The sequence below is a fragment of the Chinchilla lanigera genome, unplaced genomic scaffold (genome assembly GCF_000276665.1).
Source record: "Chinchilla lanigera isolate Chin_1 unplaced genomic scaffold, ChiLan1.0 scaffold00148, whole genome shotgun sequence".
NCBI classification, from domain to species: domain Eukaryota; kingdom Metazoa; phylum Chordata; class Mammalia; order Rodentia; family Chinchillidae; genus Chinchilla; species Chinchilla lanigera.
This window is the reverse complement of record NW_004955549.1, coordinates 1460881-1488521: the sequence shown is the minus strand read 5'-3', so window position 1 is coordinate 1488521 and position 27641 is coordinate 1460881.

The following is a 27641-nucleotide window of genomic DNA, read 5'->3' as shown; positions in this document are numbered from 1 at the left end:
AGTGACATTATAATGACATTATCTAGGTCATCCTGGGGGTGCTTGTGAAAGTTTTTCTCACAGATGGCATCTGTGTATTACTGAAGTTTGAGAAGTGTATCCCAAGGCCCAGCAGAGATTCTGGGGAACATCCGGGAGTTTTCAAGGGGGCCAAAGGTTTGTCTGCAGGCCCTGCTGATAAAGCAGAGATCAGAGAGGCTTCCTTCCCCTGAGGGCCAGAAAGACACAGAGTTCCAAAAGATACATAAAACTCTTGTACAGAAACTAATTAAAAATAATTAGGTGAGGATATTTACTGGGAGGGGACTGCCTAACTGAAAAGACAATTTGGGGGCCCTGGCTTGGATAGTACTTGCCTGGGGCATACAGTTTTGTTTTTATTTTTTACTGAATGATTTCCACTGGCTGCACAGTTTCACATTGCTGGGACTCAGTTTCTGCAACTTTAAACTACCTATTGTATAGATTTGGTGTGTGTGTCAAATAAGATTAGAGAAGTGAAAGTATTTGTGAGCCACAAAGGACTGTGTGTACATTAGGGATAGAGCTATGTTTGATTGTGTTCAAAGTTCATGAGGAATCCCTGGAAGTTTCTCTTATTGTTCTAAAATTAAACATCTCAGCAAGAAGATGAAAAGCTCTCTAAAGCTCCAGGTGGGTGAAGTCAGCACTTCTTGCATCTAATCTAGGCTCAGAACTTGGCAAACTCAGAGTAGATGTATTCTACAAAAACAAAACCTCAGGGAGATAGGTTTAGGCCAAATCTCTATCTGATGGGGAATTTTGATTTTTCTCCATAGATTTTCTTTCAGTCAATCACCAAGTTTCTTTTAGAATTTCCTTTTTTAAGTACCCATGCCTACTCTCAGAACTGTGGGCCAGTATATTTTTATGTACTTTCTGTTCTAGAAACCAGTAGGCTGGTCCATGTATTCACGTTTCCACAGAGCCACTCACAGCTGTGTCTTCTGTCATCTGAATAAACCACTGCACAGGTGTGCTTGGCTCACTCCTGAGTGGACACGAGTATCACTAGCTACAACAGTGACCCAGTGGCTCTCAAATGTCAGTTTCTGGCATGTGATAAAGTAAGAGTCAAAACCTATACAGTATTTGTTCCTTAGGTTATACTTAGAAAATGTTTTGGGAGCCACAAATGTAGGTTATACTTAGGTTGTGATTATGGCACTGGGCAATGACTACATCTTTCTAAACTCAGCTTCCTTGACTGTTAAATGAAAACATTTGAAAATACTTGACTCGATGATGTACATCCTTTCCTTTATGAACTTTTGGGTCTATTTGAGGTTGATTTTAGAAGAAAATATATAATATCAATAGACACAAATTCAGATGTAGACATAAATATACAGGTATGGATGATAAGATACACAGAAATTTTAGGTAAAGTTGAAGCCACATTCTCATGAAGGCCAATGCTAGAAAACTCTTTTCCCAGCATAGCCCGAAGTCCTCAGCTGGAGGAATTCTTGGACCTTCTTTCAGGTCTGCTGCGGTGGACTCCTCTACCTCGCATCCTCTCCACCTCTCTCTGGCATAAAGTTTCCTTTGCTCGCCTGGATGTACTGCTCTCTCCTGATTTCCCAGGGCCTGACTGGTTTCCTCTTTCCCTCCAGGCATCCTCTCAGGGCTGACACTGCTGCAGCAGCCATGTTCTCTCTTGTTGCCCAGTTCCCTTTCGTGAGGGAAGAATTGGATGCCAAGTGTCACCTTTTTCACACCAGCCAGTATGAAGTTCATTTTGGAGTCCCATTGACCTTGGTAAAGCTTTTGCTCCAATATTTATTAAATCCATGACCTTACACAAGTTCCTAAACTCTCAGAGTCTCCATTTTCTCATAGTCATAGACAGATAATTATGGTTTTTACCACCACTGGACTACTGTGAAAAATAAATTATGTGTAAGAAGTGCTTAGCCTAATACATGGTACATACGGAACCCTAAAGAAATGATAACTAGTATTGGGTCAGTTCTGGCCATAGACTAGAGCTCAATTTAAGAACTGGCTGCTTTTTTGTCAGCTGTACCCCGCCCTGGGCTCATCAGTTACAGCCACTGGAAGAAGGCTGAAAGCTGTTCTTTCAGATAAAAGTGTCCACAGACAAGGCTTTCTGTAGCTCTTTAACAGATTTTGACTTCCTTGACTCTAAGTGAGTTTGAAAGATAATGCCATAATATTAACATATACATGCTTTGACTGTCAACTTTGGGAAAATCTATTAATATTCAAACAAAGAGAAACTTTTCTTTCCTCTCACACAATCAGTTCAAAGTGCACACAATGGCCATATATTTGATTCCAAGAAGGATATGGGCATTGCGTATTATGAGTACTCAAGCCAGACCCAGGGCCTGGGGCAATGAGGGTGGAGCTTCTACAGAATGAGTACAAGTAAGGTGAGCAAGTGCAGACAGTAGTATTTGCTGAGGAGTACAGGACATGCCCAGATGCATCCATATCACATGTTCAAAACGAGAATCCCTGTCCTCAAACCACTTATCTTTAAAAAACTTAGTTTCTGAACATGTATATTTTTCCACAGCATGATAGCTTAGTTTTGAATCAGGGAATCATGGGATATTGCTAAAGTTTTCTACTTCAAACAGCTTACTAAAGGCTTGTCAAGTGCCTGACTCATAGGTTAGAATAATCTTCGTCCATTATCCTTTAGCTTTTTACAAAAGAAAGCTTTCAGAAAATGTCAGGGTCTATCATCCAGTCGTAACAGGGACTCCAGGCTACTGAGAAATTGTCCAGAAATCGTTTCTCTATGGAGGTTAAGACACAGGCCCAGGAGGCCTCCTCTTCTACACCACTGTCTCCCTTCCAAGGCATGGAGCAGATCTTCTGGGGCTGGCTCTGGACCTTAGGGTGGCCAAAGCTGGCTGGTCTCCAAGGAGTGGAGGGACAGCTCCAACCTTGCATTGTAATAAGGGCTGCAGAGCATTTGCCATTGGCTCTCTAGGTGAATTTATCAAACAGAAAGTTTTAATTCTTTGACAATGCAAAAGTTGAAAGATACAGAAGCTAAGAGAATAATTTAGCAACCATCTGTGTTCCTGCCATTTACAATGAACAGGTATTAACATTTCATGTTGACTTCCCAAGTTTTGCTTAATAAAATGACATTATTTTAAAGTTGAAGACTAGCGCTCAGTCCCAATCCATATTACCCTCTCCTTCCCAAAGGACAGGTATTAAGATGCATTTATTTATAACTCACTCGTCAAGTCTGAAAGCTTTAATCCATAAACAATATGCTGAATTTTTAGATATTTTCTACAAATGCTCTCGCATGGTATTTATCTTTCTGTAATTAGCTTTGATTTTTTTCAGCTTGATATTGTGTACAGGTCCGTGTTGATGACATAGACCTAGCCCATTCATTGTAGTTGCCAAATCATCTACTGCTGAGAGATGCTTAAGTTGCATTTTCAGATTTTAGCTGTTTTTTGTTTTTTGTTTTTCAAGGACTCAACATCGTATGGAAACCTGGACAGATTCAGATTGAGGGAACAATCGCCTGTGATACTGAGATACCCCTAGTTCTCTTGAGATTAATGTTGAATTTTGTTGTTCTTTTTGATGATGTTACTTTCCTTTCCCAGTTCAATTTATCTTTCCATGCATTTTCCCATCTTTGGATGAATCTTCACTTTAGTCATAGAGTTGTATATTAGATTTTGTAAGGTCACGCAACAACTCACTTGATACCAGAAACATCAGAGAAATAGATTTTCATGGCCCATTCTTTCCATTTATCAAGTGTGGTCACACATGCCAAAAGTCAGTAGCAGAGGGGAGCAGCATACTCAGATTCACTAATAATGCCTGGGGCGGCCGCTCTATTATCTATTGCTCCTGTCTCTCCCAGCAATTCCCATGTATGAAATTACTTTTAGGAAAAAAATCTCACATTAATATCTCTTTCATTTCTGGAAATAAGACTCAGACAATAGATCACATAATATTTTGTGTCCTGGCCATCCAGAAACTTGAGGCCAAGTTTGTGGCTGAATCATTGCAGCGGAATTGTACCTTTCTCACCTGTGGCTCAAGGTCTACTGCTCCACTTAGCTTTTTCACAACCCCTTTGTTACATGTTTCAAATGGACCCAGCTTATTTGTAAACTGATTTTCTTTCAAAAGGCAATAATATATGTGGACTTATACTGAGCGTGTGAATTAAACACTATTTGAAATGAAAGAGCATGCCTGTAATTTCAGCACTCTGTGAGGCTGAGACGGGAGGACTGCACATTCAATCCCAAGATGGGCACAGTCACAACTTAATGAGAACTTGTCTCAAAATAAAACAGAAATTACTAAGGGCTTGGACATAGCTCAGTATGAAGGCCCTGGGTTTCATCTCCCGTACCTCAAAAAATGAAGGGAACAGCAGAGAGGGTTAATATACATATTCTCTTGAAACGTTGTGCAGTACAGAATGATAAGTAAACGCACCTTCCATGGCTATACTAGACAAATATGCATCTTTGGACATGGCCTTATTTAAATGGCTTTCAACTGTTGAAGGAGATGGAGTGTGTGTGTGTGTGTGTGTGGGTGTGGATGTGTTGGCCGTTAGGATATTCTGTGGAGAGTGACATCATACAGAGAATTAAACCCACACAAAAGCAAATGTGGTGAGTCGCCATAAGAATTAGCCTTAAATACAGAATATTTCCAGGCTCAAAAGGCCAATGCATAATTTTGTTATTATTTTCAGCTGCCAGACAGTATAGTTTTATTCAAGTGGTAGGCTGAAGGAAAGAATACAACAATCATTGTCATCATCCCCACAAAATACTTCTGATGACACTTTGAAGGATGGTCTTTCAACATGAAAATCTCTATTGTCGAGGCTTAAATACCTCAGGTACTATGATAAGTGCTTTACCTTTTGTAACATCTTACACTTTAATTCTGGCACTGCTCTCTGATACAGATACTTACTCTTTCTTTCACAGAAGACAAGAACTGGACTCAGAAAAGAGGAGTTACTCATGAGCACACAGCACGCAAATGGTGGAAAGTGGTCCCTGCATCCTGGTCATTTAACTCCAGGGCCAGTGCTTGTAATCACTAAGCAGTTTTTGTCAATAATAGGAGCATAATTAAAACCATTAAACCAGTGGTGTCTTACCAGCAGTCATTGATTGAATCATTGAGTTAGGGAAGGCATTGTGTTATCCTAGTAATTATTAATTCAGGGCCTGTAAGTTAAAGAGAGGCTTGTTCAGGTCAGAGATGGGGTTGATAAAAATGGCCAGCCCTTATCTACCAGTAATAGAGTCCTCCTTCTGCACAACTTCCTTCTTGTGTGTTCGGCTGTGCATGGCTGAGCAAACCCCTTCCCTCTTTCTTCCTTCCCCTGCCTTGGGGAGCACTCCAGCTCTGCCTTCCAAGAGCACTGCAGCTGTGCCAGTGCAGGGAGAGGTTGATAAGATGGCTTTTGCTCCCAAAGGCCTTTGCGGTGTTTTCCCAGAGACGCGCAGGCCCTCACAGAACAGGAACCGTATGAGGCCCTGGAGTCATAGTTCTGGAGACTGGATTCTGCCACTGTCTGTGGTTCCCAAAGGAACTTCAGTGTTCGCCAGCTGTTGTTATGCACACTCCCAGTGCTCCCTAACCCATCTACCTTGCTCTGCTTATCTCCTAGGACATTCTTTGTCATCTAAGTAACCGCAGCTCTGCAGCCCCCCAGTCCTAACGTTTTGTGTGCCAGTGTTGTTCTCATGTATTACATTCGTCTTCTCTCCTATTGTGATGTTAGCTTAGCTCTTCCACTTAAGGCTCTTCTGCAAATGAGTCTATCAGCAACAACTTTTTCCTCCGGCAGGTTCCAGAACTCAACTTTTTCTTACGTTTCTGTTTTTTGGTGGGTCATCTCTCCCTTGTATCTTTCTTACTGTGCTCTCAAATAATCTCTTTAAAGTGATCATGAAAGAGAATTGTTACCACGGTTAAAACAGAACCTTACAGTTTAATCTCAATGAGACTGTAAAGGAGATAAGCATACAGCAAACACGAAGGCAACAGATTACTTAGAAACAAGGTTCTACAGCAACTCCTGACTCGCTGATGCCAGACATTAATATGAACATAGTACAATGAAACTAACACAGTCTTTCCCACTAGCTGATCATTATGCCTTTTCCCCACTACAGGACACTTGTTTTAATATAACGTGCATCCAGAGTTGGATTTCATTTGGTTGTCTACTATGCAAAAGCAGGCATGAACACAAACATATATTACAGGGTGTAGTTTTTTCTTTTTGCCAGACAAAAGGTTCCTTTGATGTCCTGGGAGAGTGTAGGTAAATACTGCTCTGAACCTGTCTCTGTTGTTCATCAGGCTGTTGTGCTACCTACACCACACCCAGGATGCCCTAGAAGGAGCAGAAAACAGCAAAGAAAAGCCTGGGTGCTGGAATCAGCCCTGCCTGGGTTTGAAGTCAGGCTCTGCAGCATTCCTGCTGCACAATGTTTATTAAGAGACTAGTAATCTGAGCCCTATGATCACTGTTTGGGAAGTAACAGGAAACACCTTAGAGAGTTTTGCAAAGATGAGACTCAAAACAGAAGTTTTAACTAGTGCTGAAATGCAGTCAGTACTTGGCTTGTAGTCTTTTTTATTTTTGCAAGAAGGCTAACCACCTCTCAAAGTGTAAGGCGAAGCAGGCTCACTCCGCAGTCAAATATAACTGGCTTCTCTTTCTCCTGCGCTATTTGCTAGAGATGTGATCCCTGTGGAATGGCTTCCTAGGTTCTTAATACCGTCTGTGAAATGAGGACAGTTTTAAGTATTTCCCAAAGGTTCTTCAATGAGATAATATGCAAAGCTCCAGGTAACATGGATGTTCAGTAGATGCTAATTTGTTTCTATCCTAACAGTGGAAAGCCAGCAGAATAAGCAGAAATGGGAGGAAATGGAGACATTTGCAAGGAAATGATTAGAGGAAGCTGTGAACATGAGGACTGTCTGAGGGGAACTGGGACCCATTCGTAAGCTCTGGCAGTTCCCATTGGGCATCTCTATGCTGGGCGCCCTCTTGGGAGTGAGATAGAGAATTAGAAGCTGCAAGTCTCCTCCAGCAGCATTTAAGATTCTCAGAATTCTGCTGGGAGGAGCTCCAAAGCATGAACACGAAGGCTGGTTCCCCGCATTTGTCTCTTTGTGACTTTTGCGTCTCTGCGTGATGGTTTCCAGCACCAAGATTAAAATCTTCTCCTCTGTATCCAGACAGATCTGGATTGATGCTTTTCTTTGGACACCTTGATGAGTGTGATCATGAGTGAGTCATTTACGCTTGAAAAATAGAGATGAGAGTACAGTTTGACAGAGGGTCGCTAGGAGGACTAAGTGAGACAGAAGACCGGAATCATCATGGCTGGCATGCAGTAAGTGGGAGAGCAAAGTCGACTACTGTGATTAGCACAACCATTATTTATCTCTGTCTGCAGAAGCAGATGCAGATCTGTGACAGTTATGTTCACATGGCTGTGTGGAAGGCATGTATCTCTACTTCTCTTTTTGCCAGAGACAGAAGAAGATCTGGGGCCCTTTCTTTCCATTTCCTGTGTGATTGCATCAGAGGCCCCAGGAACTCGCTCACATGGCTGGGCTGTCTTTGCTGGCTGCCTCCAAGCATAGATTTGAATTGGGTAGCCCTCCTTGCAATGCACCAGGCAGTGGGGCATCACATGAGGAGTAACAAAATTGGTTCCAGAAAGACCTGCTCCCATGATGTGCTCCATTGTTTGCAGCACTGGGCTCTACTCTACTGCTGGGAATCCCTGCTTTAATACCTGCGTAATATGAAAAGGATAACATTCATCCATAAAGCTGATTTAAAGATGAATTAGAGGACGAATTTATAGACCGAGTCATACAGACCAGCATTTATTTCACTCATTCACCCAGAATGTACTAAATGCCTACTATGTGCGAGGCACTGTGTGGATCTCTGTTAGGTGACCTCAGGAGTGCGGTCTGTGCTCTTGGAATGTGAAATTGCTGGAAGGTGATAAATGGGTCCTGAGAATATGATCTTTTCATTCTTTTCATGCTTTATAATTTTTGGTGTCTTTGGCTTCTTAATGTCTGTTCTCTGCCTCACAGGTGAATTTCAAGTTCAGTATGCTCCAGGCAAGTCTATTATTTCTAGGCCGGAAACTGGATAGTGGTAGTTTCAAGCTTGAGGAAATCCTGACTTGGGAGTGAGAATTCCAAAGAAGGTTTCTTTGTGGGAGCGGTTGGGGTGCTGCCAAATTTCTAATGAGAAATGAATTTGCCTTTATTTTAAGGAGGAAATGGTACTTTCCCTCACAATAGAGGAGAGAAAAGCTGTCTCTTTGGGCTTGGGTTACTAGCACCACCTCTTCTCTGACTGGAAAATAGGTAAGGTGAGGAACAAAAATGAGAAATGCAAGCCTAGTCCTTAAGGTTCTCACAGATAAGTGGAAAGGGTAGGTAGAAAAGCGTGCCCTGTGGGGAGGCATGACGTAGAACTGAACCAGGATGTCTCAGCCTGGTTGGGAGTTCTGGCCAGTGGGTGAGGCCAGAGCTAATTAAATTTCTGAGAACTTCCTCAGTGCCAGGACCTGTCCTCAGCTATCCAGATTCAGCACAATTTGGGCATGTGTACACACCTGTAATCTTAGCACACCAGAATGATGTTCCAGAAGGTTCATAAGTTCAGGCATAGGCTGGGCAGTTGAGGGACTGAGTGGACTGTGCCTCAAAGTTAAAAAAAAAAAAATAACAAAAAAACTAAACAAAAAATCCAACCAATGCAAATTCTTTCTATTTGGAATCTTATCCCCTCTGGTGACTGAGAAGAGAATTAGATGAGTAAAATGTATAGTGAAATTTTCCGCTCTCTCTTTTCCTATTAGGTATATTTTATTTCATACTTTATATATTGAGTTTTTCATATAAGAGAAACCAGGCAATATTTAAGCTTGTGTATCTGATTAGACAATGTATCAAAAAGTTGACTTAGTACAATTGTATTATGCATTTTATATATATATTTTTATATATTTTATATATATTATATTTTAATCTGTATGATAATTAACATTACAAGTTCTTATAAGATAGATAAATGAATCTAATGCTGGAAATTAAAAGGGGAGTAGAGAGAAGGAAAAAGAAAAGATTTGAAATGTGTTATGTACATATACCAGCTCCCTACAATGAAGGTAATTGTTATTATTGCCAATATGCACTAATTCAAGTCAGAAAAGTTACATTATGCAATTATACAATTAAAATGTATAAAATATAGTTATATATAATTCACAAAACATAAGAATAAATGTAAATGTTTATTCTGATTGAGTAACTCTCATTCAAAAATCTGAGATCTGAGGTGCCCGAGAATCTGAAGCACTTTGGGTATCGACGTGACATACATAGTACAGCTTGGATCTGCAATGCTTCCCACAGGTTGATGTGGTAAAACTGAGTTCTCAGCTTCTAGCAGCTGGGAGGTGAGGAAACCATTGAGAGGCAGGGCCTAGAGGGAGGCTGGAGAGTGGCTTTGAGGGGGGTGGGGGACCCTCGTCTTTGCTTCTTGCACTCTTTCACCTTCTGGCCATGAAGTGAGTGTGTTTTTCCTGCCCTATGGGGCCACCATACACCCAAAGTAAGGGGACTCAACGATCATAGACTGGACCAGCTGAAACTGTGAACCGAAAGAATTCTTTTCTCTTTATAAATTGATTGTCTCAAATGTTTTTACAGTACTGACACAGAAGATGGTTAGCAAGAGTGTGGCAGCTATCTCGTGGGTGGGGTGGCACCTGCCCTGGGTTCTCGCATCCTGCCCCCACCCCCAGTGCACTCTGGAATTGAGGCATGGAATTTTAGGATTTAAGCTTTGTTCTGTTGGGTTTCACCCCTGCATTGGTTCAATTCCTTACTATCCTCCTCTTCTCTTTTTGCCCCATCATTAAATCTGGGAGACATGTTGCTTTCTTTTTGACTTCTATAGGGGCTGAGTTTGACCTGTGCTTCAACAGGACATTGTGCTTGGAGTTTTGAGCAATGCTGAAACGTGAACACTTGAGGATTTGCGTGGACTAGCTGTAGTTTGCATAACGAGATGGATTTGAACCTGTAGGAGTTGGAGGCAGAGTGCTGTGGTTTGGATCTGAATCATCCCCAAGGCCTGTGCATTGAGAGTTTGGTCCCTAGTTTGGAGCCATTGGGAGATGGTGAATCTTCCTGAGTTGGAGTTCAGTCTTCAGGTCAGTGGGATGTGACCTTAACGGGGATTATTCCTCATATTCCTTTTCATTCCTGGTCATAATATAAGAATTTCTGTCCAGCCAGGTTCTTCTTGCACCATGAACTGCTCTCTCTCAAAAAGCATTGAGGTCAACAGATTCTGGTTGGAAACCTCTACAATTGTGGACCAAAGCAAAATATTTTTTCCTTTCATACATGTATCATCAGAGGTATCTATTGTATTGCTAGAATTAGGGCTAACATATAATCATGAAAATTTGTAGCCTTTCAGATTTCACTTTGGTGGAAAGTACAAGGACAAGGATGGCTGCTAAGCCAGGAAATATACTATGTAAAGATGAGATGTAATGACAGAATAATTTTTGAGAGGGTTTCCTTGGAGGCAGAAATGAAATCTGAGTAAAGAGGAAGTGAGGGTGGTAGACATGTACTGAGAAAACATTCCATGGTTTTCAGGGAATTCATGGGGTCACTCAAGTGGACAAGTGGAATATTATAAAGGGAACAGTTAGGAAAAGAACAGAAGATTAAGTCTTCTGTGTTCTTGTGGCCACTGTACGTTCGCTGGTGTATAGTTTGGGGAAAATGGTAATACAGTGTATGAGTAGTAAGATGTAACTTATATTTCAAATGAATCTTTGAATGTGTTAAGAATATATAGACAGGGGCTTCTGAGGCAAGAGAAGAAGTAGGAAGCAAGTGCAGAGGCTCTTTCAGTGATCCAGTTAAGAGATAAAGCTGGTTTGGGCCTGGCATGGGAGTAGAGGTAAGACATGTGGTAAGATTCTGAAATATTTTGAAGATATAGCACAGGATTTATTGATGAATAAGAAGTGAGAAATGAAACCAAGATAAGAGTCTCAAGAGACTTCAGAGTTTTGCCTGAGAAGAACGGAGTTGCTGGTACTGAGTTGAGAGAGATTACAAGGGAGTGTGTCTGAGAGGTTATCAAGACTTCAAGGCTGGGATACCATTGGATCTCCATATGATATTGGAAAGAGAAGCTCGGATGTGTTCATCAGACCAACAGCGAGAAAGTCCAGATTGTGGATGCACAGTTGGAAGTCATCTGTGTACAGGTCATAACAGAACCCGTAGGGTGGAAGGGGATCATCTTTCTTACCTTTCTGCAGACAAGGTAAGTGAATAGCAAGTGCAAGAGCAGAGAGGAAATGAATCAGCTTGAAGGATAAGGACTGGGAATGGAAAATGGCCTCATGGGAAGCCCACTTTGTGGGGAAGTTTGCTGGACTTCCAAGCAGAACCCAGAAGCACTAAAAAAAAAAAAAGAAGAAAAAAACAACCAAACAACCACTTTAGGGGAATTTTACCAATGTGAAAAAATTAGATAAATTATTTACCAGATTATTTGATAACCAAAGACTTTTCAAACAGTGACTCAGAAGGTAGTTGGTACAAGGCACACCTTACAGCCTTGATAGTGGATGAATAATAGCAGGTATAGTTGCTCTGGTGACTCACCCATTTACGCAACTCGCAGGTCATCCGGGAACTCTGGCCCCATGCCAGTGAAAGTCTTACGCTAATGGAGTATCACTAAGGTGAACACAGCATTTCTTCTTTGTTGAAATCTGCATAGTACGTGAGAAGCTCACACAGAGATCAAAGCGTTGAACACATTCATAGGTCAGACAGCAAATGCAAACAAGTGACAGCGTCTGAATGTATCAATGGGATGGCGGACGCTGAGGCAAACCACCTTGCAGCAGTGGTGCAGTTAACTGCTTCCACGTGGAAACAGAGCTCTAATATTCTTCATATTGTACAAGTCTGGAACAGCCTGATATTCAAATACTGGCAAGTAGATTATTTTCATTCTGCATCCGTGTACATCAAGCAAAACACATCTTTCTAGTAGCAGTTAGCTGGGCACAAATTTTCAGCCATGGATCTTAACTATCTGGTTTTGAACAGACACTTATTAGGAAACTCCTATATAAGTGAAATAAAATGTATGATGTGACTGATTTCCACCTGGTGGGGAACATATGAAGCTCCGCTTAAGTGCCTGAATCTCTAAAAGTGAGCCTGAGACAAAAGAAGGAAAAGTTCACAGTGTAGAAGAAACACATTAAAGACTTCATGGAGGAAGTGTCAGTTCCATTTGAGAGATGAAGGAACGAGTGAGGTCTTAGAAGTTGGCCTATGCACTGTGTTTGGTTAAATATAAAGTGTCTTAATGACTCAACTGTATAAATCTATTTCTAAGGTGAGGAAGGACTGCTTATCTGCTGCTTTTCATTAAGATTATGATCCACTTCAGATAACAACTATAGCTTTTTTGTTTCATTGACATATAATTCATATAGGAGACCATTTACATGTTTAAAATGTACACTTCAATGTATTTTAGTATATTCTCAGGTCTATGCAGTATTATAATTTTAGCACTTTGTGTACACCACATTTTCTTTATGTATTCATCTGTTGATGGACATATAGCCCTCTTCCAAAATTTAGTTAATATGAATTGTGCTGCACAAACATGGGTTCTAGATATTGAATGTAAATTACCTAAGTTGGATAAATCCAACTTAGTTATGGTACAGCATTTTTAGTATGCTGCTGTATTTGATTGCCTAAATATTTTGTTGAAGGTTTTTATGTCTACTTTTGTAAGGAATATTGTTTTTCAACAGTCTTATAAAATAGTTTTCTGCCTTGGTATCAGGGTACTATTAACTTCACATGAATAAACTGAGGAGTATTCATTTCCCATTGTGGAAGACTTTGTGAAGAATTAACATCTTCTTTATATGCTTTACAGAAGTGAAATGATTCTAAATAGGACTGTGATTTTCATCAGTGGAAAGTTTATAAAGTTATCAATTTAATCTACTCTTCATAGTTGTTCTTAGAACTTTCTAAGTTATCTGAAATATTGACTTGCCTTTTAATATTACCATCATTATAATTTTATTTACTAAACTCAGCAATAGTGTCTTACTTTCCCTATTTTATTTTTCCCATACTATAAAGTATTTTATTTTTACCATAATTTAGTAGGTGTTTTGGTTGAATATTTCTCCATCTAATGTGTACATGTGGAACAAATTCATATATTCTAAATTATGTTTTTAAATAATTTTCACCACTTCTGTGTTGTCTTGCCAGGCAGAGAGTCTCACAAGCTCTTGCTTCACCATTCCAGAAGCCCTTGAGTCTCTACAATGCTTCTGAACTTTTTGTGAGAATATGGTGAAAGCGCTGTATCTTTTCCTCAGAGAAAGGCCTGCTCACAACATTTTCATAGAAACTCAGGAAAATTCTTTAACCTTCCCTGATTTTAGGAACTCTGGGTTAAAAATCCTGTCGGAAGCCAGGTATGATGATGTATGCCTGTACTCCCGGCATTCTGAGAGACTGAGGCAGGATGAAGCAAGTATGAACCCAGTATGGGTAATTTTGAGGCTAGATGAGACCCTGTCTCAAATAGAGAAGACCCAGAGATACAGCTCAGTGCAACGACCCTGGATTCAATCCCCTGGCACCACACGTTACGCAGCCCTCATATTCCTGTAAGTCGAATAGCCAAACCCTCAGCCGAGTTGCATGCAAGGGGCAAGCAGCCTTCAGCAAGTGGAGCCTCATCTGTGTTTACAGTGACTTCCCATTGAGGCATTGCCACCTGGGCTCTGTCTCCTTTTGGATCAGCAGGAGCATCCGATTTTCCTAGGAGCAAGAACGCTACTGTGAACTATGCATGCAAGAAATGTTGTGTGGTCCTTTGAATCATCTTGAAACCATGTCCCAAACTGACCATCCCACTATTAGTTGAAAAATAATCTTCCAGGAAGCCAATCTCTGGTGCCAGAAGGATTGGGAAAGACAGTCCCCTGAAGGTCTTCCATGACTCATTGTAATGAAGTGCTCACTGGAAAGGTAGTATGTGAGTTTGCAGGTAGTTGTATTCCTCAAATTTGTCTTGTGCTGTATTACAGCTAATCACTCAAAAGACAAAGGGGGCCTTTGAGCATCTATTGCTGACTTGTCTTTAGTCAGCAGGACTGAAGGAGTCTGTTAGTTTAGTCTAGGTTGTTTCCAGAAGGTGGCTGTTTGCAGTGAGCTCTTTCGTAGCACACAAATGAGCAGGGATATATCTTAAACTTAACTTTTCCGGGTTCACAAGGCTCAGTAAAATCCAAATTATCACAGTAGATCAGTTAACATGTTTAATATCATCTTTGCCTCTGCATTTTCTAGAGGGAGCTGCCCCTGGATATCCACTGGGAATGTGTCCTGAGATCCTCCATGGTTACCCAGTCCATAAATACTCAGATCTCTTACATAAAATGACATGTGGTATTTGCATATCACCTGTGTATAACATTTTGTATACTTTAAATAATCTTTAGATCACTTTTAATACCTAATACAATGTAAATACTACCTAAATACTTATTTCATTGCATTGTTCAGGGGATGATGACAATAACAATTATTTTGTACATATGATACACTTTTTTTTCAGATAATTTCAACCCACAGTTGGTTGAATCCACATATGCAAAACCTGCAGGTATGGGAGGCTATTGCAGATTCACATAGAACTCCTTCGGAGAAAGGTTTGTGAGAAGAAGGGAAATTCTTCATGACCCTTGAGTCCAGGACACACCCAACCCAAAAGGAAGAACTGCAGATCTAACAGGTTTCCAGATGCTACTAAACCAGTTTTGCCACTGGGCCAACCAGTGTACGTTAAAAGTATGAACTCACACATGATTCTTTACCTGTAACTCTCTCTTTGCAAGAGATAAGATCTGTCCACCTTGGCTTTTGTTCCACAAAGCCAAAGCTATTTACCATCTATCCCTTTAAGTCTGTTTGCTCAGCTCTGTCCTAGGAAAGGGATTCTCATGCAGAATCACGAAGCAAAGTCATTTGGAGGCCATGAGACACGGAAAGCTGGGCTGCTCTCAAAGTTCCTGATTGGGTAGCTCTCAATTGGAGGTTTCCAGGAGACGCTGAGATTGCAGCACCGAGGATTACACTTAAGAACTCTGCACCTAGAATTTCACTATCTTTCACTTCTCATTTTCTGCTGTCTCAGAGCATCCATTTCTTTTGGACAATGGTAATCTTTTTTCTTTATTAAAAAAGAAAAGAGAGAAAAATATCTATCATCCAGTTATTTGAACATCTACCATTCTTTTAGTGCTGCAGGCTATCTAGAAGTACAGACATAAATCCCAGACTGAAAATTTAGGAAGAAGTTTAAAAGCAATCATTCACCACCCCTTATTCACAAATGGCAATGTTCTGTCCTATGTGGTATATGTTCTAGAACTGTTTAATACAGGAGATCATTATGGTTACCTTGAGGTGATGGCAAAGGAAGACATCTTTCTCTGTGCACTAGAGAAAAGCAGGCACTCCAAGGTGGGTGCTAAAAAGAAAGCAGGATGTGGAACGGGTACGTGAAAAGAGAAACTTGCTGTATCAAAATGAAATGTCAGAAGCATTTAAAAAGGGAAGTCAGACCACTTCTGTGGATAACTTTGGTCCTGAACTTTTTGAACACAGAGTTATTTTTATTTCATGCCTTGATTGTTGCTTCATTTTATTATTTTTAATATATCAAAATTCTATCTCTTTTTGTCTCTTTTTTATGTATTTATTTTTATTCCCACTTACTTCTTTTTTCTTCTTTCTTTTATCCCTCTATCTTTCCTCTCTTAACACCTTTCATCTGGCATATATCCTGTGTCTATGCAAAAGCCATAAGAACTGAACAATGTTTTAACTTAGGTAGTGTCTTTCAAAGGCATATAAGGGTAACCTTTAATAACAGTGGATGTAGAGGCTCAAAACATAAACTAACTACCCAGATATTAACAGGTTCTGACAATCTCAGTCTCCTTCAGTCTCTACTTGTATTTCCCTCCCTCTGAATCTCTCCTCCAGCTCCCGCTAACATCCCCTCAAAACTCTTCAATACTAGCCCTTTTCTCTAGCTATAATACATTCCCAATAGAGTCTGACTTCCTGTGTCTTTTCACATATCGGTATTTTCATTCTCTCTTGGTTGCTCTTATTGATTTACATCCTTCTTTTTCCTGTTCCTTCTTATCCCCCATCCCCTGTATCCCAGTCTAATTGTTGAGAGCAGCATAGCTCAGACTGTCAGGGGCTCTGAAAAAAGGGTGAAATAGTTGAAGCAAGTTTTGACTGCTGTATTGTTAGTTCTGCTGACATTGTTATAACATGTAGAAGCTCTTCCCCTGCAGCACTGTGACTTAGTTCAACCCTAGGAAATTGAGTAGATCAAAGAGTTAGACAATACCAAGAAGCAATGAAATACAGAACCACATCACTGTAAAACAGATGGTGGTTAAAGAGGTCTCCATACTGGCCTCAGAGTTTGTCATTCTGCTTGATCCCCAGCCATCAGTGAGAGTGCACACACACACACACATGCACACACACTCACACACACACACACACACACTGATCCATGAGAAAGTAAGGGCACAAAATGTCTCCCCAAACTCCTGACTCCTCCAAAGCAGATACAAGGGAGAAATTGAACACTAAGTGGTTGATTGGTATAAAATGATTAGAGAAAGATCTTCAGCAAAGTCACAGAAACATAGTGGATTTAATAAACAAACTGGTTAATGAGCTTAAAGAAGCTTAAAAAATTAAAAGAGCTAACTAAAATATTCAAAACATGAGTGATAAATTTACCAAGGACTTAGAGTCCATGAAAAGGTGCCAAACAGAAATCTCAGAGATGAAGAATTCTGTTGAAAGCATGTGCAGCGGAAGTGGCTAATATGATGAGAAAATATCAGATCTAGAAGACAGGTCTTGTATCCAAGATCACATACTCAGAGATCTCTTAACAACAACAGAGCAAGGAAAACTGATTTGAAAGATACTAGATAGAGCAAACAAAACTAAAACAAAGACTCGCTGGAGTTACAGAAAAATCAAAGGACAGCACAAAAGAAATATTTTTTTACAGATATTGTAGTAGAAAATTATCCAAGTATGGAAAAGTGATTCAAAATACAGATAAATGAAGCACTTAGAATGCTAAATAGCCACAGCCAGAGAAGAGATTTTGTACAATGCACCAGTCAAAATAACAGAAGTCCAACAGAAGGACAGATTCCTAAGAGGTGTTAGAGAGAAACAAGAAATCACTTACAAATGTAAACAAATTAGGATTAAAGCAGACTTCTCAGCACAAGCCTTAAAGGCCAGGAGAGTTTGAAGTGAAATATTTCCAGCCCTAAAAGTAAAAAACTCTTGGTAGAGACCAATATATAGTCTAAAATAATCTTTCAAAATAAGTGGAGAAATAAGTATGTTTTGACAAACAACACCTTAAGAAATTCATGACCATGCTACTAGCGCTCCAAAGAATTCTCATAGATAGCCAACTTAGAGACAATGAAGTCAACATTGCCAAAAAGTCTAATGAATTTAGTACATCAAGGAGGATGATCAGTTAAACAAAAGGGAAAAACTAAAGGAATTAACAAGAGAAAAATAATGACAGGAATAAGTCAATACTTTTCAATAACAACTCCCAATGTAAATGGTTGCCATTTTTCAATTAAAAGACATAGATTTGTAGACCTGATTAAAAACCAAAACTTTATGCTATGCTGGGCACAAGAGACATATTTAATCAAGAAAGAGATTTACAGACTAAGAATCAAAGTAAGAAAATAATATTTCATGCAACAGGTTTCCAAAAGGAACAGGAGGAGGTTTTCTATTTTCAAAGTGGACTTCAACCAAAACTCATGTGAAGAGGAAAGATGATCATTGTATGTTAGTTAAGAGAACAATTCTTGGGCTGGGGATTTAGCTCAGTGGCAAAAGCGCCTGCCTGGCAAGCGCAAGGTCATGAGTTCGGTTCCCGGTACCAGAAAAAAATAAAACCAAAAAAACAAAAACAAAAACAAAAACAACAAAAAAAAGAAAACAATTCTTCAGGAACAGACATCAATTTTAAATGATGTGCTGAATACCAACACATCAACTTTATAAAACAAACACAATCAGACATGATAGATCAAATAAACACAAACATAGTGGGGGGCTGCTGTACTTTATTTTCACAAATAGATCAGCTAGACAAAAGTAAAAAAAGAAACATTTCAGAATTGTACCACATTTTCAAACAAATTGATTTAACAGATATCTACAGTGTGTTCTACCTTATTTCTAGAGAATCCACATTTTTCTCATCAGCACACAACTTTTTCAAAATAAAACACATAATACCCCATAAAGCCTGCATAAACAAATAAAAAAGAATTGCAATAATCCCATATATATCATCAGGTCATAATGTGCTGTTCAAATGTATGGTTTAATTCTGATATTTCTTGAAGAGCAAAGGTCTGGGGAACAGGGGAGTCTATGGTATAATGTCTTGTTCAAGTTTGAAAGCTCAGGACCCAGGAGCCAATGATGTGAACCGTGGATGGAGTATGAAAGTGTCCAAACTAGGACTGTCAATGTGTAATGGCAGGAGACGAATATCTCAGCTCAAAAGAGAGAGCAAATTCCCTCTTATTTCAGTTTTTCTTCTCAGAATGTGGGCTTGAATCTATAACATTTTCACAGGTTTCTTCTGTCTGTTTCAGACCTCATGGAGTGGACACTGCCCGCTCACATTGATGAGGGTAATCCTAAATCCATCAGTTCAAATTCTAATCTGTTCTGGAAACCCCCTCACAAACGTGCTCAGAACTAACATTTAGCCAATTATCTGGTTACCTTTCAGCCTACTCAAATTGACCTGCAATAAAATTAGCCATTGTGGTACAGTTTGCATAGTTTCTACAGTGTGCATAGTTTCTAATTTACTAAGTACTGCTGCATTATTTTCAAAACTCATTGAACCAGTTTGCACTCTGCTAAGTATGGCATTTTAAGTACATTTTTAACTGCTTCTGGAATTGCCTGACTGACATCTTCAAAGATGGGCTTTTGAGCTATTCACAGTGCAGGCCAGGGCCATCCTTTAAAGATTTTGAGTGGATTTTAAATGTTCTCATTCTTCCCCCAAAATGTATGTGCCTGATAGATATGTTAATTAACTAAATTTATTCATTCTACAATGGAGATGTATCAAAGTATCACGTTGTACTTCACAAATGTATATAATTATTACCTGTTATTGAATAAAAAAGGTTGGAAAGATGGATATATTCTTAACCTGCCATGTCCAAAATAGTAGGCACTAGTCATGCATAGCGATTCAGAAGTAGAATTGTGGTGTGTGTAATTGAGGAAGTAAAATTTCAATTTAATTTAACTTGGACTCATAAATATGTACAGATATTATAGAACAAAAAATAAAATGGCAGCAATTTTAAATAATTTAAATTTATGTATCCACATATGTAAATTTAGGTATTATGGGGGTACTCCTATGGACAGAAAGAGCTACAGGGAGAGGAAAGGCCAAATATCGGTAATATCTGACAAAGGTCCACTGGGGAAACACGCTGAGCGTACCCAGTGTTCACATGCAGGAAGGTAAGGATAGTGTGGGAAGGCCAAGCTGAATCAGTACTAGGGTTGATATTGGGAGAAAAGTCTGAGCAAATCAGTCTGCTGTGGGGAAATGGGTTATTAAGTACTAAAAATGACACTTTGACAGCCCTATGCAATGTGGACAGCTGCTTTTAGTGCCATCTTAAGGGAAAAAATGCAAGCAAAAAGTGTGTACATACAACTCCCCAAGATGTTTAATGCCCAGAAAAACTGAGAACAAATATATAAAGAGGAGTGTATTAGAATGGGGCTTCAAATATCAGTTAATTACTATTTTCAAACTGTCTTTCACTCTTTCAATACTTTTTAAAGGTTAGCTACTAGATTTTTTGGCTTTAGAAGCACAAATAATTTAATGAACAATTAAAAACAAAGTTTATCTGTAGTAACCAGATAAGCTTCAAGAATTTAGAAAGTCTAAGCATAATCCTGAGTAGTAGAAATACCATGCAGATTACTGCATAACTGGAGAGATTCCAGCAAGGCTGCATATGGCACATCCTGGATTGATGATTCTAAACTACCTGCTGGGACCTTCGTCAATACAAGAGGTGAATTATTTAGGAAACAGGTTTTGTTTCTTCTTTTAGGAGCACAGGGTAGTGACAAGCTCCCTTCCTAGTGAAAGAGGGAATCTAATAGAAAATGTACACATTAAAGGTTTCATTTAAATGTTCTCTTTACTTAGAAGTATATGTTCTGTAGGTATTTATGGTTAGCTCAAAGAGAGAGATGCTCAATTATCTCCTTGCTTTTGATGGCCATGACCTTGGGTACCTACTCTTGCTTTGATTGTTTGCAAAAGGCAGAAAGAACTTTTTCAAGTGACATAGTCCCAAACTTATCTAAATTTGCAAATATGGAATAAAACTTTTCAGGTGTTGTTGACTTGATGTCATATCTCTCGTCAACACTGTAATATTCATTTCCCTTGAACAAGACTGTCCTTCTACACAATCATCACATTACCATCAAAACAAGGAAAATAACCTTATTAACATATGTCTTAGCTATTTTTCTCTGATTGCTGAGACAAAATACCTGATGTCCAAAATGAAGGAAAGAAAGTTTTATTTGTGGAGGTTTCAGTCCATAATTGGTTGTGGAGGTTTCAGTCCATAACTGGTTGGCTCCAAGGTAGAGTGGCACATGGCAGAGGGCAACTGATCATGATGGCAGAAAATAGCAAAAGCAACAAGAGCAAAAGGGAGGAGCTAGCAGGAAGAGCAAGCCTCTTCCTCTCTCTTATATTGTATGCAGGCTACCTACCCAGGGCTGATATAGTACTCACACCCATAATCCCAGCATTGGACCATGAATCAATCGTAAACTCTAGAAGCCCACATTCATGACTTCATGAGGCTTTGGGGGGACATCCAGACACAAACCATAACAGCATGTAATCCTCAGACTGCATTAAAGTTTTCTAAATGTCCCAGTACTGCCCTTCATAGTGAATGAAACTACTTCAGAGTTATTTGCTGCTGTTAGCTGGCTGCCATATCTCCTTCACCAATGTCGTGTTGGAAACATTCACAAGTCTTTCCTGGAATTTCATGCTGTTGATATGAGTGATGATTACAGGTAAGTTATTTCTGCGTCTGTCCCCAATGAAGGTTTGTTTAAAAACCACTACATTATATAACTCACATTATACTTTTTCAGATGGAATATTTCAAAAGTGATTCTATGTTCTGCTCATTGCATCTGGAGAAGCTTGTGTTCTCCAAGATGACCCCATAAAGATTTTCCACTCCAAGTGCTCTTCTTGTTGGCTGTCTTCCTGGGATTTTTTTTTTTTTTTTTTTTTTTTGAGACAGGGTCTCACTTTGCAGTTCAGGCTGGCCTTGAGCTCATTTTGTAGCCCAGGTTGGTTTTGAACTTGTAGTGATCCTCCTGCCTCAGCCTCCTGAGTGCCAGGATTACAGGCGTGCACTGCAGAGTTGGGATTTGTGTTTGCTTTCCTGGACACAGTTAGCCCTGTGAGTGTGGAGCGATTCTATATCTGTTCCAGACTCGGGTCACAAAAGGCAATATGGCTGCATCTTGGTTGCTTGGAAAGCTTATGCATGCAACCCCATCACAGTCTCCATTCCTTGATTGCTTTCTGTTGAGTCTTCAGGTATCTTGAAGCCCAGACAAATCATTGCTGCAAAAGCCTGATCTGACCCACGGTGGCTCTCCCTGAGCACGTGTGCTCTTGAGCTTGTGCTGTCACCCCAAGTTGGCTTTTGGATTGAAGTATTCAGGAAACGAAGGGAAGAGAAAGAAGGATACAATAAAAGAGGATAGATTCTGGAACTGGAAAATCATATGTATATTCTGGTGCTGCCATTAACAAATAGTGTCACCTGTGCTTTCTGTTAAACCGGGGACCCTAATGTGCTTATCTGAAGTGCGGGTGATGGTGATGTTCCCACTATCTGAGGCTGTTGCGGTGGCTGTGTGTTCTGCCTGTGGAGATTTAGTCTTCGCATCTACACGCTTACCTACACTACACAGGCAAACCTGCTCCTAAAGGCCGTGGGCTTTTTGCTTATGTTTTATACCCAGTGCTTGGGGCATAGTAAACAGTCTGTGGACATTTATATAAAGAATAAATCAAACATTTTTAAAAATCTTAATTACAAAATACCATATGAGTGATAGGTGTGACTGTTAAAGAAAGATTTCTAGCTCTCTAATATATGCAAACATGTGCAGATATACACACGTACATATAAGAAGCTATTTTAAAACAATATTTGACTTCTACTCTAGTTTCTGGTTTATGGTCAATGCTTAATACATGTGAATAATCAACCAAATGAACTTAAGGATATATGGATGAATGTATATGGTAAATGATTTTTTGATATGTATAAAAGAAGTGATTTGATTTTCAGAACTTGCACAGGTGGAAACTCCTGCAACTTTCACATAAATTAAGTATAGGCAGCACTTGGCAAGCCCCACAGTACAAAATAAATGGGGGATTTACCAATCTTTCCATTGACTGTATTGTTTGAGCATCATAATTACAAATATTAAACTCAGAACTGTTACATGATATATGAAACTGATTGTGATTATTATACAGGTAATTTTCACAACTGTTTTGCAATATGATACAGCGTAAAGTCCAAATTTCCAAGAATGGTATTCAGAGCACTTCCCAGTCTGGCTGCAGCTTATGTCTTCAGCCTCATCTGGTATTTCCTTTGCTGTCTTTCATTTTTTATATGGTCACAAGTTGAACATTTGTCCTTTCTCAGTATATTCCTGCTGTGGCAAAGTGGAAATAATAATGACTTTTTCAGCTCTCTCATTGGATTGTTGAGACTTGAGTGATACAAAGCCTGACAATGAGTAAAAGCTGTTTCCCCATTAAATATTTACTGATTATCAAATGCACGCCACAAACTGAGGGGATGCTCGAGATGAATAAGCCATATTTCTCACCGTACTGGTGCAGAGGAATGTGCACATTAGAAAGAATATGCCAGGCAAACACTTTAAGTGCTATTCTTTTGCACTGTGGATGTCACTGGCATACATTAGACTATTATCTTTTTACTTAACTAATATTTGTGAGCTCCCACTATGAGCCAATCTATTGTCAAGATTGTTCCAAAGGTACAATCTTTATTCTCATAGAGTTTATTTATTTAGAATATTGAGCAAGAATGAACAAGCAAATGGACAAATAGTATAATCGTACTCGGAGGTAAACGTCATGGAGAATAATAATAAAGAGAGCAAAGAGATAAAGACAGATGAGAGGTGGAATCTAGTTTGCTTCTTGAAAGGAAGGAGGGCTTCTCCTAGGCAGATATCTATGAGAATGCCTCATGGAACTAAGGATTGGAACCTAGTAAATAACAAGAAGGTAGAAGGTACAAGAGGTGAAATGACCCTGAGACAGGAATGTCTTTGTGATTTGCAAGCACAGCAATAAAAGCAATGATCAGAATAGGCAGAGAGGGCTAAGTGATATGAAACACACTCAGAGATATCAGCTGGGGACTGACTAGGTAGGGCCTGATCTATAGCAATGGAATTTAAATTTTGTTTACAATGTGACTGAAGATTTTTATGAGAGTTTTAAATAAGGGAATGACATGGTTTCATGTGCATATTAAAATAATAAACAATGTCCAGCAAGGACACAGAATGCTATAAGATCCAATTGAATATGAAGCAGGGGACAGTGGGAGAGTTCTGAGAAAAGGTCAAATTCACAGTATTTTTTGGAAGTAAACAGAGGAGACTTGCTAATCCACAGGATGTGGAAGGTAAGAAAAGCAATCAGGGAATGAATAACTGAGGATACACTATGCAGGGAAGAGATGGGGCTCCCCGCTTTGTCTCCCTTTTATTTGGCTCACACTTTATCCCTCTTTATCAAGATATTATCTCTAGTTTATGGATGGAGGATTTTGGCCTCAAAGGTTAGCGTATCTGCTCAAGGTTGCATACATAATTAGCAATTTATTTGTCAAGGGGAGGCCAAACTTTGTGAGACTAGAATAAGCCCATGAGCTGGCACCGTGCTCAGGTGTACTTGGTTTATGCTAGTCAGAGGACAGATACCTAGGCAGGTGACTACTTCAGAATATACAAGAGCTGTAGGAAGAAGGTTGATTTTATTCTTGGCTGTGGGAGTGAACAAGATTATGCTAGTCTTTAAGGATCAATATAATTTTGATTGGTGACTAAAGATAAAGCAATTTATTCAAGGTTAGGACAAAACTGGGGCCACCTAGGCAGGATGATGACTTACACGGAATGGTGAATGGTTTATAAGTGGATAAATATTTTCTTCATTTATTCATTTGTGTAACAATGTACACACCACAGCAGACTATCACACATAAAGAAAATGAGCAAACTTCCTCTGTATCTACAGGTGAAGAGGCTAGCATCCTGGGGGGGGCAGGTATTGCAAACCCAAGGGTGCAGATTCAATTGGCAGAAGTGGACTCAATCCCTAGATTCTAATTCTATATCCATTAAAGACAAGGTAGAGGAAAGGCTACTATAGGAAGTCAGACATCAGATAGCATAATCAAAGAATAAACAAGGGAATGGAGAGAGCCTGGCAAAGAATAACAGAATGTGAAAGATGTGAAGAGGAACAGATGGTCCACAGAAGACGCTGGGAAAATCGCCAGGATGAGGGCTTCTGTGAATCCTTTTGGGGCCCATTCCTAGAGACCATAGACTCTGCCCCAGTAACTGCATGCTTGGGATATTATGGGAATGATAAGCCCAAGAATAGTTGCTTTCCCCAGCATTAAGACTTAATTGATAAACAGAAGTTGTATATATTTAACGTTTACCATGAAATGTTTGTTTACAGACATATTGTAAAATGATGACCAGTAGTAAGCTAATATATCCTTTACCTCACAGTCACTGTGTGTGTGTGTGTGTGTGTGTGTGTGTGTGTGTGTGTGTGTGTGTACATGTGCATTTTGGTGAAAATATTAAAGACCTTCTCTGTTACCAAATTTCAAGTTACCATGCTGTACAATAGATTCCCAGAAATTGTTTATCCTACAAAACTGAAACTTTGTGCCCTCTGATCAGCATCTCTCCATTTTTCACATGCACAAGCTCCTAACAAACTCCCTTCTACTCTTTGCTACTATGGATGTCATAGTCTAGCAGATTAGTGAAGCAGAGCTCTGGGTGTGTCTGTGAGGAGTGTCCAGAGATGGTTGGCATATAGGCCAGGAAATGGAGAGGGGGAGATCCTCCCCTGTTGTGGGTGGTGCCGGTCAGTAGGCTCATAGCCTGGATAGGATGAAAAGGAAAGAAGCAGGAAGATAGCTTGGATTTTTAAAAGGCTCCATTTTGCTTGATCTGGTGCATCTCTTGCGACTGCCATCTTGTGAGGACATCAGACTCCAGTTTCTTCACTCTGTCAAGACAAACTCACACCAGCAACTATTTAAGGAACTGCCTCACCTTCAGTCTCAGACAGGTACAGCATCCTCGCTTGCTCTTGTCCTGTGGTTTTCAGCATCTTGGACTGAGCAGCTACTGAATCCTCCATCTTCTGAGCATGCAAATGGCCACTGGGGATTGTCCCACTCCTGATCCTGTACGTTCACCCAGTAAATCCCCTCGCATAATTTTGTATATATAATATATGAATTTCATATGCATATAATGAATTATGAATGAAATAGAACAAAAAGAATATGTATAATTTCTCTACAGAACCCAAATACACACATATACTCGAGACTGTGCAATATTTGTTTTTCTGTCTGCCTTATATCACTTGCATAATGTCCACTAGGTTTAACTCATGTAGTGAATGATAGCTCCCTTCTTTTTCCAGGTCACAATACTGTTGCCATCTACTTACTTATCTAGTTATCTGTGATCTATCTACTACCTCTCACGTGGCCTTCATGGGGTTAGTCATCAGTGCACACTTAGGACGATGGCTATCTCGGTTACCGTGGTGGAAAAAGACCCATTAATCATAGTTCTTCATTGCTGCAGAACAACCAATGTTTACAAGAAACGTTCTGTGATTAGTGAGATAAGCTCAGAACATTAGCCTTGAATAATCATGTCCTTGGAGTCAGAACAGTTGGTTTCTGCATCAGGCTATGACACTACTTAGATTTATAGCATTCCCAAATCACTTTCCTTCTTTGTTCTCCAGAAAACAAGATTTGACAAAATGTTATAAAATGCCTCTAATGGCTTGGATCTTAAATGTCTCCCAAAGACATGTGTGTGGAAAGCTTGGTCTCCTGCTGCACTGCTACTGGAGGGGGTAGGACCTTTAGGAGGTGGACATAGGGGGAGGTCCTTGGGGGTATTTTTTTTAAGAGGACACTGGGACCTTGGTCCTTTCCTCTTTCTTTGTTTCCCAGGTATGACACGCTGAGCAGCTTTACTCTACCACCTACTCCTGGCCATGATCTTCTCCCTTACCACAGGTCCATGGCCATGAGGCCAAGTGACCATGAACTGAACACTCTGAAACAATGAGTCAAAATAAAATTTTCCTCTTTTTCAGTTATCTCTGATGTTTTATCACAGCAGTGGAAAGCTGACAGCCATGATGGTATGATGGGTAAGAGTTTGGATCTAAAGTGAAGGAGGTTTCCTTTTATTCTGCAGTATCACTACTTGACTATGGGGTTATCAGTCTCTCCAACTGACTCTGTTTCCTCACCCCTCCTATGTAGGACACATGAATGTGTATAACTGTCAAAGTCATGTGAGGGACATAATGAACCTAAACTGTGTGGCTCAGTAACTGAGATAAACTGAGTAATTCATATAATATTTTAAATATGTTATTGTGTGCTCTTATATTGTTAGATATAATCCTAATAGAATAAATAAACATCTCATTACTATATGCAGTTCTCATATTGTTACTGTCAGCTCAACTGTATTCCCATTCTTAATGTTGTATGGATTTATTTACTTGCATACTGCGTGATACACAATGGATAGCTCTTGTACTTTCTGGAGTGTTCTTTGCAGTAACAGTGTTAATAATATGATTAAATAGATAATATGTTAAAAATTTCAGAGAAGGGCTAACTTCCTTCATGAGTATTTTGTTTCCAAAAACAAGCCTTCTATATATCTCCAGATCTCTTTTGTATCTAATAATAATTAATACTTTGAGAAAACAATTAAATCCTTTTATGAGTCAGATAACTTTTTAAGGAAAAGAAATGAAGGTTCATATGGGATTTATATGGGATTTCAGCAATGACTTGGTATTTTTAAGTATGTAAAAAAAGAACAATTGAATGTTATTATAGTCATTCCTCAGAAAGAATCTCATA